Source organism: Malaya genurostris, chromosome 3 (genome assembly GCF_030247185.1).
Source record: "Malaya genurostris strain Urasoe2022 chromosome 3, Malgen_1.1, whole genome shotgun sequence".
NCBI lineage: Eukaryota > Metazoa > Arthropoda > Insecta > Diptera > Culicidae > Malaya > Malaya genurostris.
The window spans coordinates 35,368,027-35,385,847 of record NC_080572.1 but is presented as its reverse complement, the minus strand read 5'-3'; the positions used below and the strand labels follow the sequence as shown (position 1 = coordinate 35,385,847).

Here is a 17,821-nt window from a genome sequence, read left to right as displayed (position 1 = left end):
ACTAGTGACGACTCATCGTTTGATCATTGGTTTTATTGTAAAATTGATCATTAACCTCTAGATTAAGACAAAGTGCGATCCCAACTTGTCGTGATTTTTTTTTCTAGTAAATACTGTGCCGTTCTACATGCAACAGTCAGGGCTCGATTTTGCATCCAGTTGAATGCAATATCATATGTACCGTTAGTAAATACGAAGAAATGATAAAAACCCAGTTTTATGATAATTATTGCTCAAAAATAAATTGTACAAAACTACAAAGGATTCCTTACGTTAGAAGTTAGAAAGCTCTTGTTTTACATTCGAATTTTCTGAAACTATAGATTTTTTAACTATAGCTACTTCAACTGTGTTTTCCCCAATGAAATTTCAACGAATAATTAGCTCTCATGTCACTAATTTGTCACTTGAACGTTTAGTAGAATAATCTGTATAGAATAACATTTTAACACCATTAAATTCTGCTATATATTGATAGTTCGTTGCTAAAAAAATTGGAACTGGTGTGAAATTTTTTTTGAATTCATCGAAATCAAATATAAGGTAGACCGGGGCGAAAGTGGCCACAATCGTACTAGCCATGCAATGAATCCGTACGCTATGAATCTGCTCTGAAGTCTATTGATACAGGAAGGAAAAATTAAACAAAAACCTTTTTATGGTTCAGAGTTTCTTTGGGTTTCTTAGAATAACTTCGCCACATAAACCTCTAAGTAAACGCAAAGTTGATGCTGTTTGAAAACAATTTTAATAACACCATATGGAGTGGTGAGACCTTGGTACAAAAAGTATTTCTCAAAACGCATCAACTTTACGGCTGCTTAGCGATTTATATCAAACCAGTAAGTGGCGTTAGTAGTTCTATAAAAATGTGAAAGAAGCATGTCACAGTCAATAAGGCGAGGTAACGAGACCATAAAAAATAAAAACTAAATTTCTTGATTATTTTGTTAAAGATTCATTGGAAGAAATCTTCAAGCAGTACTTTGCGACTAGTTTTAGGTTTTTTAAATAACCGAATTGTTTGATTTCTTCGATTGTAAAAGCTAAAAAACTTTGGTATTTAGTTATTTATGGTTGTATTATACTTTTAAAAATTTAATCTCGAATTACTGTTCATATTGTCGATGGCATGGAGATAAATTTATGCTGCTAAGCTTGGTACAGCTCGAGTGATTCGCGATCAAAGCTGATCGCTCTTCTTCAAGGCAAGTTTTGAAACATCTAATAGGGATAGCACTCTTTTAAATTAAATACTCAAAATTTCTTTTTAAGCGTTGACATTAGTTTTATTCGTCTTTTAGACGTTTTAGTCACAATGCTAGGAATTTCTCGTCGCATCCTCGTAAATGGATCAGTTTAATATTTTGGTACACAATATTAAGCCTTCTCTGTACCAATTATCATAATTATGTGCTAACAGCAAACCGCACCGAGACCGAAAGAACAACATTGAAACAAGAAAATAAGTCCGGCAGCACGAACATGTGTTTTACAGATGAGAAAAAAAGTCTAGTCAAGTAGATGATGTACTCGTCCGGAAGGAAGACTGTCAAGATGCCAAGTCATTTCATATTACTACGACACAAGCATTCGAAGTGCTCGGATAAGCGTTCGGTTTGGTTCTAAGTCGAGGTTGAGTACCTTTGTGGACTTGCTTCATCAGTGGAAAATACATCTACAAGTATTACAATAATGATGCTTTTCTTGAGACACTCTGTACTTCAAAGTTAGGTTTTTTTGCTATCTTCTGATCGCATGTTGTTTCATTTGTTTGACTACCCAACGCTTGGTTAATCATTTTACCGTTTAACAGATGCTGTTTCGTCAAACTTTGTAGAACTTTACAGTGCTCTGCGACGATTTATGGTCAGCTTGCAATCATCAAGATGATGGGAAAAAATATCCAGAGCTTAGGAGGGATTGACGAGTCCAGGCGAAGCTCGCAATAAGGTATGCTTAATCTACCCTTAAGATATATCAACTTCCTACTTTCCGAGCAGCCCCTAATTAGTTTTCAACTCATCGCACCCATTTGTAAATTATCATCGATCGTCAATTCTTCGCTTCGATGACGACTCGGTCTGTATATGGGAACCAGTTGGGTTAGCAGAATAAACAACTTTGAACAGTTTGCCTTGTACAGTTGGGAGCTCTGATATAAACCCGTTCGATCAGCTTCTTAAGAACTTGGAACGTGTTCTGCATCATAAGTTCATCCAGGCTAGATTCGACTCATTTATATTTTATGGCACACTGGCAACGTAACACAATCTATTTTTGATGAGAATGATGCCTGCGATGTGCTCCACTACTCATCATAAAGGTGGTGCATCGGTTTAAAGCTTTGGTGAAAAAATCGGATAATTGATTATTTTTGTCTTAAACTTACATTAGTTTAGATGACAGGTAGAATAAATTATTAACCAATCGGTGATTAATAGGACATACCCTTCGATACACACCTACAAACATGAATGGTATTCGTTTGTTCACAAGTTCCACGTGAGTTTTATTCTACAGATTTTTGTACTGGAACAGGTGTTTCAGTGTCACTAAAATGAATCGATTGTATTCGATGTTGTTGTGACTAATGACGAAAAGACTATTTCTCGTTTTGGATAGTGAAATACAGATCGACAGACATTGCACTCCAACCGACATGAACTGAAAAAGATGGCAACTTTTTGGATAAAACTTTCGCCTTTTAAAGTCTAGCATCAAATACTGAAAAAAAAACACCTTGATTTAGTTCATGTTGATCGTCAATCGTTAGTCAAGGTTTTGAACTCTTCACCGTTTCAAATTGAACGAGAAACGGTTTTGAAATTCCTATGGAACATTCATACAAGCTCCATGAGTCAAGACTGGATTATTGATGTGTAACACATCTTTGTTTTCTATATATTGATGCAAATTAGAAACTCAAGGAAAAATATACATAGAAATATGGTCAGATTTTGATCACTTACAGCTCAGTCAATTTTGTATCAATTATTAGGATTATTTCACCATTTGATTGGAAATATTTCGAAGTTCGATTTCCCTTGCGGAGGCGATGGTTTTGATGGAGTAAGTGATCTATCAGCCGGAAAGCATTGTTCTGATTGGTCAATTGATGCAAAAGCGAAGCTGTAGGGAAGCACGCGAATCTATAAATATAAGCGAATTTATAGCCAAACGGCTCAGTATCACGTGTAACATGTCAAAAAAGGTAGCTGCAATGTTGCAACTATTCATTCATCTTCGTGTAACTAATTCATTCATCCATCTTCAGAGCGAATATACTTATATTACTCCCGCCTGTCTCGAACAACGTTGAACTATTCACTGCACGAAAGAAAGAAGGGTGAAAATGAATAAGCAATAATAGTAGAGAATCCGAATCTACTAATACATTCTTCGCTGCTGGTATACATCGTGCATGTTCGTTTCATACATTCGTTTGACATTCGGTCATTTACTTTACTCTTCGAATTGGTTCGAATAGCGTCACTGCGATGATCGTTGGATTCCATTCTTTGCGAATCATTTTTCATCTAACAAATCCATCATATATCGTGAGGTAGCAGCAATACGAGAGTACTGAGATATGGTTCATCACACTGAAGACTGTAGTACTAATATAGGGGAAAACGTCTTGATTTGCTTGTTTCAAAGACAGCACGAACGATTATCGCGAATTAAGTTCTGAAGATGAATGCTGCATGAATATTCGTTCCACATTCGCCTTAAGTCATCCGGGGGTATATTCAATGCGAATAACAACTGCAAGGAATAGATCTTCATGCGAGCAACGAAGCAGCGTCGGCTTCGTTCGCACCCGAAAGGGAACTGAACGATGATCATTACCGTTCGTCAACAAGACACAAAGCGCTATAAAATTATTTGATGCTTTAATTAGTTTGATTTGATCTTGTGTCATGCGAGTTTGGATGAAAGGCTTTGTTATGTCGTTTCCACCCGAGAAATTTGATTGTATCCCAGTGTAAATTTTAAGTGCTTAAGATTAATTTCTAATTTAAATAAAATGAACTCGATTAACTATCGAAATCGCAAAATGGTAGTAATGGTAAAGAACTTGACGATATAAAAATAAATGCATGCATTCAAGGCTTTAATACAAACTTGGCTAAAATGGAAGAGAAGCTTAAATATCGAAATCCGTTACGCTAGTATGCACGTAGGTATATTAGAATATATTTGGGCTATTGATGTAATTTCGTCGGGTATAAGACCAACACGAATCAAGGCATACAGAGTCTGGGTTCGCGTGTTCGATATTGATTCTTAATACACTGAAGTCTTTTTCCGCATAAAAAACGTGCAGCTTCGGAAATCCTCGTAAAAAAGCCACGTGTGAATTTTCGCAAAATAATTTTGTTTGATTCTTGAAAAACAAAAAGGTTCATCCATCAACTAGCATAACCTACATAGTAAAACAGTTCTTAGATCGGTAGGACCATCTCGAAGTGAGTTTCACTATTGCAGGTACTTCCGAAAACGGAATCCGGGAGCCGGTACAATCGAAGTCAGTTCGAGAAAAGTGAGTCTATGGTCGTTAATCAAAAACCGGGAATTAGCAAAGCCGACATCAATTTGTTTGGCCGTCTACTGACAATGACTATCGATTGGAATAGTTTTGAGGTAAGTTTAGAAATTAGTGCATGTGTTTTACTAACCGCTTTTAGTAACAGTATAGGTACACATTTTATTAATCTTTACTCTGTAATTCCGCAACCGGATGTCGGATCCGGATGAAATTCTGGAATTCAATATGGAACCACGAGATCTTTCATTTAAACCTATATTCATTTGTGGAAAAGTGAGTGAGATCCATTTTGAAATATTTGATCACTATTTCGGATGCTTCCGGAATCGGGAACCGGAAATCAGGATAGCCAGTATCGGTTTATTTAATTTGTCCACTGATAATTGCTGCTGATTGGAATTGTCACGAGTTTAGAATTTTTTGTATGTTTTTTTGTTTCGCCACTATCAGGGTATCAAATTTTCAACACACTTTACCCTATAATTCCGGAACAGGAAGTCGCCTCCGAATGAAACTTTGAAGTTAGTACTATACCTATGAGACTTTATTCGAACCTAATTTTAATCGGTAACGCCATCTCTGAGAAAAGTTAATGCACTTATTATCATTTTTTTGCACATATCATCATGTAATCGTATAATCGGAAGTCGGATTCAAATAAAAATCAGGAACTTTGCATGGGGTTGCAAGACCATTTATTTAAATCTAAGTTTGTGAAAATCGGTACAGCCATCTCTGAGAAAAGTGAGTGCAAAAAATATGCATACATACATACACACACACTTATATATATATAAAGCTTATGAAAAATATGTTCTTGAAATTGACATTTTTGAACTAAGCACCCTAATAACAAAACAGGGGGTTTGATCCGAATAATAATTCGGACGTTGTTATGGCATCTTAAGATGTTTCAGTTGAATTTAAGGTGGTGAAAATCGCTTCAGCGATCTTCGAGAAAAGTTATTGACATTATTTTCACATATTTGATGCATATCACCCTGTAGTTCCGGAACTGGAAGTCGTATCGTAATGAAAGTGAGGAACTTTGAACGGGACCATAAAGCCTTTTATTTGAATCTTAGTTTGTGAAAATCGGTTCAGCCATCTCCGAGAAAAGTGAAAAGTGAGTGACAATATTTGCCACACACCCAGATATTTGCTCAGTTCGTCGAGCTGAGTCGCATGGTATATGACATACAATATTTCCATAACATTTCATTTATTTAAGTTTTTGTTTTCTCTTACATGTTTTTACAGTTTTAGGGATACAACTTTATGTTTTTCAGCTATAGTTACATTTTTTCAACATTTTGTTCGTGGTTTTATTATTATGTTGCTTTATTTACCCTCGGTTTTAACCTTACGGTCATTCGCCGAGGTTGTTCGTGGTTATTTAATATTAGAAATAATTAACTTACAGTGGGTGGGTAAATGCCAGAAGCGTAATCGAATCAACATGAATACGAATAACAATGGCTTGCTGAAACTCAAACTGTGCCTTTATAAAGCATGATATCAACAAGTCAAAAGTGGGCTGTATAAAATCTATATAAAAAATAATAAGTTCAATATCAAAAATGATAACACACAACACAACACAACGAAAGTATAGGTAATATTAGAAATAGTTCTTTACACTAACGTATGCGCTATCCAACATCATAAACATTTAAACTAGAGTTGCTTTACAAATCAGTGGATATTCCGTGAAGAATATTATTCCTTCGATCTAGGCATTTTGCGTTTCCAGTGTGCAGCTGTGGAAGTCGTCAGAGTTTCATGGAAGCGCTGAAAAAAATGTCGGAAGCGTGTTTGAAAATACCACTGCTCAGTTAGGTTGTCCGGAATTTGAGTCAGAATTTACTGTGAATTCCAAATGTACCTCCTGTTTCCGCCTGGAATGGATTGTTTCATTATTTGGAATACAATTGAAAAGCACAGTGAAGGATGCCAAGTATTAAAAATTAAGATTGGCCCTGATGCAATATCTTCATTAACGTATTAGACGAAAATTGGGAACTACCTTGCATTCTTCGAATTTTAATGTATGAGATGCTGGTGGATACTAGCTACTATCTTAATCATATTAAACTATTATAATGTTTACATGGTTGTGTACAAGAAACGTCCGATTGCAATGACAATGGAAATGCAGTAATTGAAACATTACTGAAATTATATTAATGGTAGAGGTCACTATTCTAAAAGTGTTCTCCCAATGAAGCTACTTTACACCATTCTGCTGCTCGCTTCATTTCAACAGGATTAGCAGGCCTTTGGTGTTGTTTTACTATTTGTACTACTGCGACAGCTCTTCGGCACTATTCTGCTGCTCGCTTCATTCCAAAAGCGTGAGGTCTTCGGTGCTGCGCTCCTGTATGTCTTACTTCGATAACCGTTGCACAGAAAATAATGGGAAAAAGTTGAACGATCATCTTTTATACCGATACAGTTGTACAGCAGCAGACATTGATTCTCTTCCTGAAAACGCGTTCTAATTTCCTGGTACTGAGGTGGGTGTATTATTGAAACACTTCAATGTTCTTGCAATGCATGTTTAAATTGAAAAATTCCGAACTTATTGGTTGTTAGATTATCAAATGTTATGTTAGTTATCAAAGAACGCTCTCTAGCAACTCTTTACACGATTCAATCAGTGCCATCAAAGAGAGACAGATATCATCTCAGCAACAAAAAAACCGGCATGGTTCATTTAACATCAAATGAACACCAGTACGAGAGCGAATTTCTCTCGATGACTCGTCTGAGCATCTCGGGTTAGCACGCTGCTGTGGGGATTCACTCTGAAGCAACAAACGGTCGTTCATTCTCGTTTTGCGATCCGAGCAGTGGATAATTGCGATAGAGTCATTTTACTATTGCCGCTTATTCTAACTATGTGCATATAACATTTGTATAAGTTGTGTCTATGAAAATTTCTGTGAATGCTCCACACAAGGGTTTTGAAATATTGCAACCTAGAATGAGAATCATCAAGTCGAATCATCGATTCGTTTTTCTGCGACTACGACTTTTATCAACTTGTGATTCTCTCTTGGTAAATTCCACACAGCGCCGATCATAGCGAAACTGCATCTATTTCAGTAAAGGCCGTGAAATACTCAGAGTCTAAGGTGGAGCGAAGAAATGTAGAAAAATTCTCTCACTGTTCATGCGTTGATAGGTATCAAGTACTTGTAGCACACTCTACCAGATTGATGATGTTCTATACAATGTAGAGAAATATCGAGCTGCTCTCAGTCAAATTATCGGCAATCACCAACACTGGTTAGATTATATAAATCCTGCTACAGTTCACTGTGCAATGAGCTTTTAAAGTTATGACTGAAATTCTAACGTGGCATGAGTTTTCCTTTTTGATACTTATTGATACCAAACATTTCAGAAAACTTTATTTTGATTTTGCATTCGGGTTCAAGTCATCGGGTTTCAGATCAAAATTCCGGAATCTCTATCCCTCTATGAAACACTGGAAAATTGCCATTTGTTTTACTTTAATGAAACAGAAAAGGATAGAATGAATCTCTTTAAAGCATTTGAAGATGTATGTTCTTGCAAAATCGAAAATATTCGTGTTCGTTGGTTCAGTTAAATTTTATTTTAATGATGGTCTTAGCACTTGATGCTGAGAAAATGCTCTTCAAAGTATAGGCGCTCCGAAGGTGTTACATTGCGCAAATAAATTTCAAGAACTGTATCTCCGATAGTATTCGAAGTACGAATTTGAAATTTTGCACTTATGATATCAAAACAATTACAGCAATAAAAAAATCAAATTCGATTTTTTTTATAGAAGGACGCCATAACGGATCAGGGTCATTTCGCCAAAAGTCATTTTGTCGAAAGCCGTCTCGCCGAAGGCCATTTCGCTGAAAGGGTCATTTCGCTGAGCGACATTTCGCCGAATGGGTCACTTCGCTGAAAGCCATTTCGCCGAAATCCATTTCACCGAAAGGGTAATTTCGCTGATTCCTGCAACTGTCCTAATATTATAATTGGTATTGATTCAAAATAAAAACAAATGAAAGATGGTAGCGTTAACGCTCGCTTTGTTGACCTACAATTCTACTTCTTGAATAAAGATTGATTCTTGTACTTTTGAATAAAAATTGATTCATGAACCTCAGAACGGTGTTCCTAAGAAAACTAGTTGACTATTAGCTACTATGCATTAAAGCAATTGCATTGGTGTATCTACCAGGCAAACGTATGTGCTATTTTCCATTCACTAAGTGAAAATGAAAAAAAAATATCTAATGCGGCTTTGCCACATCGCTTTAGTTCGTGTGCTCCGACGGTGGGTCGACGGCCAACTTAGCTGGCGTCGCCTCGGTGGCTTTGTGCCGCCGAGCCATCTTGGCATCGATTATGTGGCTGCGCCACATCAGTTATACAGGAGACATAATAACACAAAAAAACATATGATGTATTCGAAATTACCCTTTCGGTGAAATGTCCCTTTCGGTGAAATATCCCTTTCGGTGAAATGCCCCTTTCCGCAAAATGACCCTTTCGGCGAAACGACTTTCGGCAAAATGGCATTTGGCGAAATGACCCGCTTCCCGGCATAACATTATTCGATGAGTTATTAATTTTTTTTTTAGCGAGCAGCTGATAATAAAATATATTTTTACCTCTACAAAACTGTGCACAATGCATAGAACAAAATAAAATAGCACAAATTTACTCCCGGAATCGTTTGTTCGTGTCTCTGCCGAACGAAAGTTTACAATGCATAATTATAACTATTTCAGAGTACTAGCGAACACATTTTCCACCTCTATGTCTCCACCGGCATTCCATAAAAACCTTTCCCGATTCCAAGTAGTTTCTGCCAACCGAAAAATAGAATCCGGAGGACATCTTTCGAGCAATTGCGCTTTCACTTTGTTTCATGAATCTCATTTGAATAAGGATGAGCCATGCAAAGACTGGGTCGGAAGTTGACTCGATACGGTCGTGTCGACGTCGGGACCGGTAAACCGGGTCAACAACGGAGTCTTTGGCTCTGTTGAAGGCCATGGATGGTTCGGAATCAAGTGAGAGCCATTTTTAATTAAGAGGCCAAAGTCTGTTTTAAACCCTTGCCGCGTCCCTTACTTCCACGCCAACGATATTCGAGTTCAGAGGAAAACCATAGTGTGACTAATGTCTCTGGTATCCTGCAGCTGGAAAGTTAGTTCGGTATACTGGTTAACTGGTGGAGTTTGATTTTTTTTGTTAGTTCATTTCGTTGAACAGTGCCTTGTTCCTTTGCTTTTGGCTGCTTTTCATCCGCTATCTGCTGATATAGAAGTTTCTGGGGAATGTTTTTTGGAAGTATCGCCACCATTAGCAGCACGGGAAAGCTACCTCGAAGCGCCCAAGTTGATAGAGTTAAGTGAATAAATGAATAATTTAGTGAAGCAATTAGACTGAAAATGATAAAATTGAATGTGGCAAAACGAGAATCGATATCGGACCGATGAGGATAAGGTCGATTAAGTGGTAAAGTTTTAATTTGATTCCTTTGCGCCGGAAAAACAGAATGTATGTATACCATAGAAGTTAGTAATATTCCTATGGAATTGATTAGATGAGAATGTTTGCATGTGGAAACGAGTTCATTTCTAACTGGAAGGGTCCCGCAGAAACAAAAGGGTACGAAAACTTTTGCTTAACTTCCTGTGGTTGCATGTAGCCACCATTGACGGGGAATGATTTATAGTTCTTACGGTTACTTGATCGCTGGTTATCGAGTTGGCTTTAGTTTGTAATGCATAATAGTCTTCATACATCGTTTTCGGATGCACAAAATCGTACGAACTGAAGATCATTAATCTATCGTGATGCCATTTCGTGACACTGGTTCGTGAGTTTAATTCTGAAAACCTGGTCTGAAACTGAAATACGTTTTTTTTACCTTTCGAAAATTATCCCGCACTTGTTTCTTGTTTTTATTGCATTAAAATGCTCCGATTTTTAGCAGCCGGTATTATATCTCCAAGTTCTTTTTCGTTTGAATTTATTTTGTTTCGTTGTGAATGGCTGTAGTAAAAGTGAATTGTAGTAAATGTCATATTTTAAAATAAAAACGTTATGTTTCAATCATGTTGTAATTATCATTGACACGGCATAAAATGGTAACCATCTGACGACTGCAAACCGTACTGCCCTTAAAATTGCCTACGTTTAGGCTAAATCCAACTGTGGATATCTTTAAGAAGTCAGGGATGCCATTTGTATTATCTGTTTAAATATTACTCATAAAACCTCTGAATGGAAGTCTTTCTAATGAGGTGTCTTTCTAATTGGTTTTAAAGTTGGAGTTAGTCTAGAACTATTCGAATTCCTTCAGAGTACTATCATTAGGTTGCAACAGTATAAACATAAAATGTAGAAGCACCATTGCTGTCTAGTTCTTTTAGTATTGAGAATAAAGAGATTTAGTTGAGTCCCATGTACTGAATTTTGCGCCGATTATTATTTTTCGTTATGTTGCAAAACAACTCGTCGATGTGGTGACAGTTTGAACCTTTATATGTTGAAATGGTAGAAAATTTTGTATGAAAGCTACGTGATAAATTGTAACTTCACCCTCGTATATATGAAGAGGTGGAAAACGAAAACGTAAACACACATTGCGTTCTCTGTGTAGCAACAATTTTACTAACGGTTTATCATGAATATCCAATAAACGGCTCAACAGTAAACTCGAGTTTAATGAGCAATCGCCTTTTGCCTTTCTCGTTCAGAAAGACTTATTTACTTCTAAATAGAGGCCCAGAGGACATAGCTAATCATACCATTCGACTCAAATCGTCGAGATCGCAAGAAGCCTCTGTGTGCATGTGTGTGTCCAAAAATCTGCACTTATTTTTTTTTTAGATGGTTTAATCTATTTCACAAAGTTAGATTCATATGAAAGGTCTTAAGATGGTCAAGAACAGTGGTTCCCAACCGTTTTATTTCGCGGACCATAACGTCGAAAAAAAAATTTTTTCGCAAGGTATGTAACAACACTCTTTTTCGAAAATTACATAATAGCAATGGAGAATTTTACAGAAGTTTGAGAAAATGATAATAATTACTTAAAACCATTATTATATTGCATTTAAGGCAGCACGACAGTACGTATTGCTAAGAACGGCTGCTGACAGAAAAAAAATGTTGTTCACAGAAATGATTCGCGGCCCAAAAAAAACTACTTCGTAGACAACATTATGGGAATACATTGTCCGTTTCCGAAATCATAGTCAAAACAGTTTTTTTTTCTCGGGACTCGAGAATTCAAAGAAAAAAACTTCAGAAATTTTGCGGCATCGGTAATCAAACTCACACTGGCTGTGAAAAAATGAAGCTGCAAAACAGTCATAAGAATACTAGTATGAATATTTTGAGTGTGTAAGAGATTTTCTTTGATTGAAATGAATCAACAAAATTTAAACTAAATTAAGTTTTGTAGTAAGTAATCGATCACAACATTACTGGACTGATTTTTGATTTCAAAATAAATTTTTGTTGTAAAACGCTTCTTTCGTGTAGTCATTTTCAACAATATGGACTTTTCATAGCTCAATGTCTAAAATAAACAGAAATCTGCTAATAAGTATTGCAATACTATTTGATGTGCCCAAGTAAACACTATTCTCCATGTTTATATTGCAGTGACTATTAATTTATAACTGTATCGTTAGTAGACATCAGATGGGTTTGAATGATTCAAAATGATCTTCGGGATATCTTCGGGAATGACATAGAAACATGAAACATATTTTGCTTATAACGAACACACAGAGAGGAAATTTGTAGAAATGATTGATTTTTGTTTTTGATACGGTGTGAAGAAAATACTATAAACATTGTTGCTTGAAAGCAAAAAATTAGGTGTTTGTTAGCCGAATAGCGTTTTTATTAATATTTCATCTAAAAGAGCGTATATTTTAGTTCTAAGTTCCTGTCAATTTCCTAAGATATAGTTTTATAGTAGAGTCAATGTTCTTGAGATTAACTAGTTTGGAATAAACTCAATTTTTTACAAAATATAACTGATTGATTTGCGCATAAGTATATGCTGTTGCTGTTAAGAGTAAGAAACCGACAGCGGAGAGGTTGAAACGTTTTAAAATATTTTTTCGAAATCGGAAATCGGTCGAAAATTGTTGGATATTTTGCAACATGTTAATTCGCATTCACACGGGAGACTGCAACAGGATGATTCTTCATTGTTGTGCATTTTTTTTACAGTTTTTATGCATTGTTACACTGTTGGACGGTTTGAAGGGTCAAACCAAGAAAGCGTAAATCGTTTCTGGTGTTTGAAGTTCAAACTTATCATTTTTGTCCATGTTCTCAGTTTCTATGCTATCTCATAGCATAGTTCGCTACATCGTTTTTCCGTGTTTTTTGAAACTCAAAATTTTATTGCTGATGCTTTCAATTCTGAAAATGTAACTAAGGAAGGGAAATAATCGTTAAAACACTCTCTTATGAATTTTCCGAATCAGTATAGAAATTATAGGATCTACATAAATTAATGATACAATTAGCTCAATGAAAATAAAATGTATGTCATTTTTTCTAGCAAGAGAAAGTCACACCACTAGCTGAGTTAAGAAGCGGTTTCAGCTTTTTGTCTTTCTCATATAGAAAGCTTATGTAATCACTGTGAAAACCGACTTTATAACCGAGGCCCGGAGAGACGAGGGTCATATACCATTCGACTCAGTTCGTCGAGATCATAAAATGTCTGTGTGTGTATGTGTGTATGTATGCAAGGATGGCTTTTATCGTATCAAAGAACGCTCACTGGCAACTCTTCACACGATTGAATCAGGGCCATCAAAGAGAGACGGATATCATCGCAACAACAAAAATCCGGCATGGCTCATTTAACATAGAATCGACACCAGTGCGAGAGCGAATTACTCTCGATGACATTTCTGAGAATCCAACCTGAGAATGCACGCTGCTGTGGGGATCCTCTCTGAACAGACAAACGGTCGCTTATTCTCGTTTCGCGATCCGATTCTATACAGGCAGTTGATAACTGCAATAGAATCATTTCACTATTGCAGCTTATTCTAACTATGTGCATATAACCTTTCTATAAGTTATGTATATGGAAATGTCTGTGAATCCTCCACACAAGGGTTTTGAAATATTGCAACCTAGTATGAGAATCATCAAGTTGAATTATCGATTCGATTATCTGCGATAATGCGGTTCATGCATTGAGAGACTCGAGTCCTTGTAGCATCTTCTACCGGATTGAAAATGTTGTATACAATATAGATAGCAATATAGCAGCTTCTGTCAAATTTTCGGCAATCACCAACAACAACTGTATTTTTTTTTATATCGTTTATTTATACCCGGCTTTAACCAAGTTGCAAAGACAACAAAGGATGTAAGAGACAAATAATTTTACTCAATTTTCTCAGACATGGCTGAATCGATTTTCACAAACTTAAATTCATATGAAAGGTCTTAAAGTCCCATACAAAGTTCCTGAGTTTCATTTGGAGTCGACTTCCGGTTCCGAAATTACAGGGTGATATGCACAAAAAAAAATAAAAAAAATTATATCACACATTATATTATATCTCACAGGTGGCTGAAACGATTTTCACAAACTTAGATTCAAATGTCTTATGGCTTCATACAATTTTCTTGAATTTCATTTGGATCCAACTTCCGTATCCGGATTTGCAATGAAATATGTGCAAACGTATTAAAAAATGCGCACTCAATTCTTTCGGAAATTTCTTAACCAATTATCACAAACTTAGAAGCAAATAAAAGGTTATAAAATTCTTTAAAAAGTTGCCGAAAAAATGTTCCAGATCGGACTACCGTTTCCGGAATTACAGTGCGATTAGTAGAAGTTCTCAATTTCATGAGTATCTTATTTACAGGCGATAGCGAAACGAAGTGCACATTTTCATAAAACTTGCTGCTAAATTCATCTAGTTGGCAGATCTTGTTAGCTAATGAATATATAAAACTACTTTGGGACTACTAGTCTTTGGTTTTCGCTTCCGAAAGCACCGATAATAGTGAAGAAAATCTCCAAAAATGGAACTAACTTCGATTTCTCAGCAACGGTTAAGCCGGTTTTCACGAATCATGATTTAAACTAAAGTTCTCATTGTCATTAAATATACTGTGCAATTTCATTCTGATCAGACTTTCGGTTCCGAAATTCTAGGGCGATAAGTTTCAAGACATTCAAATCGTCATTCAAAATGACGATGCAAAACTAGTACGTGCGGCTTTGTTCCGTTCGCAGCGTGCTTTGTTCAATTTCGTATAGCGTGCAGGTTTACCACATTAAAAGCAGGCCTTATGCACGCGCGCTCTTTATTTTGCGCTGAGACAAATAAATTCTCATTCTCATAAGACAACCACGCGCATGCGACGTACTTTTGCCGCTCTCAAGAGAACTCTTTGGCACATTTACGTACCGCACCAGAAACTGATGCACGCTTCGTTGTAAAGTCTCATCGCATTCTGCCAAGAGCGAGGCTCAAGCGCTTTCGTCGCATGAGATAGCGCGGCGCGCTCGCTTCATGCGATCTACGAGTGGTTTGTACGTTATTTTCATCCTCTTCATCTCTTCCTTTAGGATAGGACACAAGTCGCACGAACCGCTCTAGGCACGAACAAATAATAATAACAGCAGCTTTTACTGTGGCTCACATAGCACACAAGCTGCGCTCATAAAAAATCTCGTGCGCTGTCTCTTGAGACCAAAGCGCACGAGTCGCGCGCAGAAGAAAATGCGATGCTCTGAAATTTCAAGCAGCACATCCCGTTTCTATGTGCCCGCTACGCGTCTCTTACTTGCTTTTGGTTTGCTCTTTGAGTCGGTGCTCATGCTCACAGGATAAATATGCGACACACACATTTTCGGTGCGCTCTCGCTGTCGCATTTTTGCACGCATGAGCATTCGGAAGGCCTGATTAAAAGATATATTTGTCAGGTGAAAAAAAAATGTATATTTTTAATTCTTTCATTTAATTTGTACCTACTTGCTAGTGTTATGACAAGATCACGATAACGATGCTTTTCTATAAAAGTACACTTATTGCCTTTCTCATATAGAAAGCTTATGCAATCCCTTGAAAAAATGACTAGTGAAAATTAGCCCTGACGGCTAAGTGTTCTATTTTATTCGACACAGTTCATCGAACTGAGCAGTGTATGTGTCTGTGCGTGTATGTGTGTGAGTATGTGTGAAATAATGTCACTCATAACATTTAGAACGACGATGCATAAAAGGGCAAAATTCTTCTAGAATTGGTTTAAAACTAATTCAATTTCTAGTCTATATTAGTTACTTTCTAAACGAACCGAGTAGTTCCAAGTTCCCGGTTCCAGAAGTACCAGAAATAGTGGTCAAAAAAAATTTAAAATGAGACTCACTCAATTTTCTCAGAGATGATTTAATCGATTTCCACAAACTTAGGTTCAAATAAAAGTTTCTATAGGTTGCTGTTTGGTTTCATCCTGGTCCGATTCCCGGTTCCAGATCTTTAGGGTAAAGTGGGATTAATCGTTAAGTGCAACGATGCAACATATTGAAAATTTTTTATTAACTTGTCATAACTGTTTACAAATTGGAAAGGTTATGTTAGTTTATAGCAAAAGAAAGTTTTTATTTTATTCAAGATTGGAAAAAAATTGTCACGAAAACTAAAAAGATGAATAATTCTACTCTTTGGAGTCAGGTAATTGGTATAGCTAGAGCGAGTACGGAGGGTATTGCAAACAATGTTTTGTTGCTAAAAATTTGTACTTTGAAAATGATAACCAAATTCCAATGGCTTTAGTTTTTTCCTTCGAATGTAAGAGTAAAACTAGATACTGTGAATCATTTCGACTGACAAGCTTGTAATGAAATCGTCATTGAAATTATGAGTAATGCTTTTGAAATAAGTAAACAAATTTGATTATGACTCCCAGCAGCTAAATTTATTGGCTTCCTGTTTTGCCTTCGTACCGGCCTGAATTTGGCATTTAGGACTTAATGGTAATCCGCGGTAAGATTCAAATCACATAAAATGTTCCACATTTTCAATCGACTGAGTTACAGCTTTATCCCACATACTTCACATTCTCCAACGTCCATAAATCCAATCCTTTCGAGTCACATCTTAAAATGCTAAATAAATATCTGTTCTCCTTCGAAGTCAGTCCTGCACGAATGCTGGGGTAGCAAAATACTTCTCTTCGCCACACATACATATTCACACACATGCTTTGCTTTGGTATCTTTCAACCATTTCGACTCGCATTCTAGGCCCCATTCCCTGAACCCGGGGGAGTGATTCGCCGTATATCACCGACTGGCCAATACTATCGAGGTATCCGATACCTCTAGAAACTTCTGATAGCGTCATCCCGTCACCGTCGCTCGCGCTCGAGACATCGTCCCGAAGCACCGTTTCCTTTGCCAGCATAAGGAAACGGCACTCCGCACTGATGTTAACCCCAAGAAATAAATGCTCCACCAGAAGCTATTTATTTCAGATTTGCAGCAATAGATTTTTACCACCCAGGCACTTAGAGAACCATACTGTTGTAGTTGTTGGCGTTGTGGTTGATGTTAGCCAGGTCAAGCCTTTTGTGGATGCAAGACTGTACCGAGAAGAGTGGATGATATTCACTTTCAAAGACGACATTCAGCCCCATTCGAACTGAAGGGACGGAACGATGAGATCCTTACTTTAAACGGTGCATCTTGAAAAATAATAAAAAAAAAAGTGTGAATAAGCTCCAAACATATGAAAAAACGATCATGCTGAAAGAAGGTTGAATAAATGTGTATGTCGGAAAAAGCTATTTTCTGGTGGTCAACTGATAAAATGGTTGTTTGCTTATTTTTGTTTCCCGGTTTCATTCTCTTGCTTCGGTTTTTTCATACTATTGCTTCGAGAATGCACTAAGAATACAAACAAAGCACTAATCGTTTGAATCACCCTGTCATTAGAAATATCACAGAGTTCAACACATCCAACTTTCAGGCGCACGTTTTCTCCTGTGGTATCGTGGAAGGGTTTCGAACACGTCAAGACACTTAGCCATCAGTAGACGCACTTCAGTAATGTAGTACGTGTTTTTAAATAAAGTAGGGGTGCAAAACCGCACAACAACTTCACCATGGCGCCACGAGGTTACCGACCCATTCTTATCGGTTTGCTCAAATGAGTTTCCCATTCTAGCTGTATAATAGCAACAAGTAACGGATGCAAAATGAGCTT

At 36.8% G+C, this 17,821-nt stretch overlaps 1 protein-coding gene across 10 annotated transcripts in view; it reads left to right on the top strand.

Moving 5' to 3' along the window:
- Positions 1-17,821, top strand: part of LOC131435488 (uncharacterized) — a 682,557-nt gene that overhangs the window by 492,266 nt on the left and 172,470 nt on the right. For 2 of the 10 annotated variants that reach the window (XM_058603426.1, XM_058603423.1), the window contains exon 3: positions 4,492-4,647. The exons of the other annotated variants lie outside the window; for them this stretch is intronic. The gene's annotated coding sequence lies outside the window, so the exon portion shown is untranslated. The remainder of the gene's footprint in view (positions 1-4,491; positions 4,648-17,821) is intronic. 10 annotated transcript variants of the gene reach the window in all.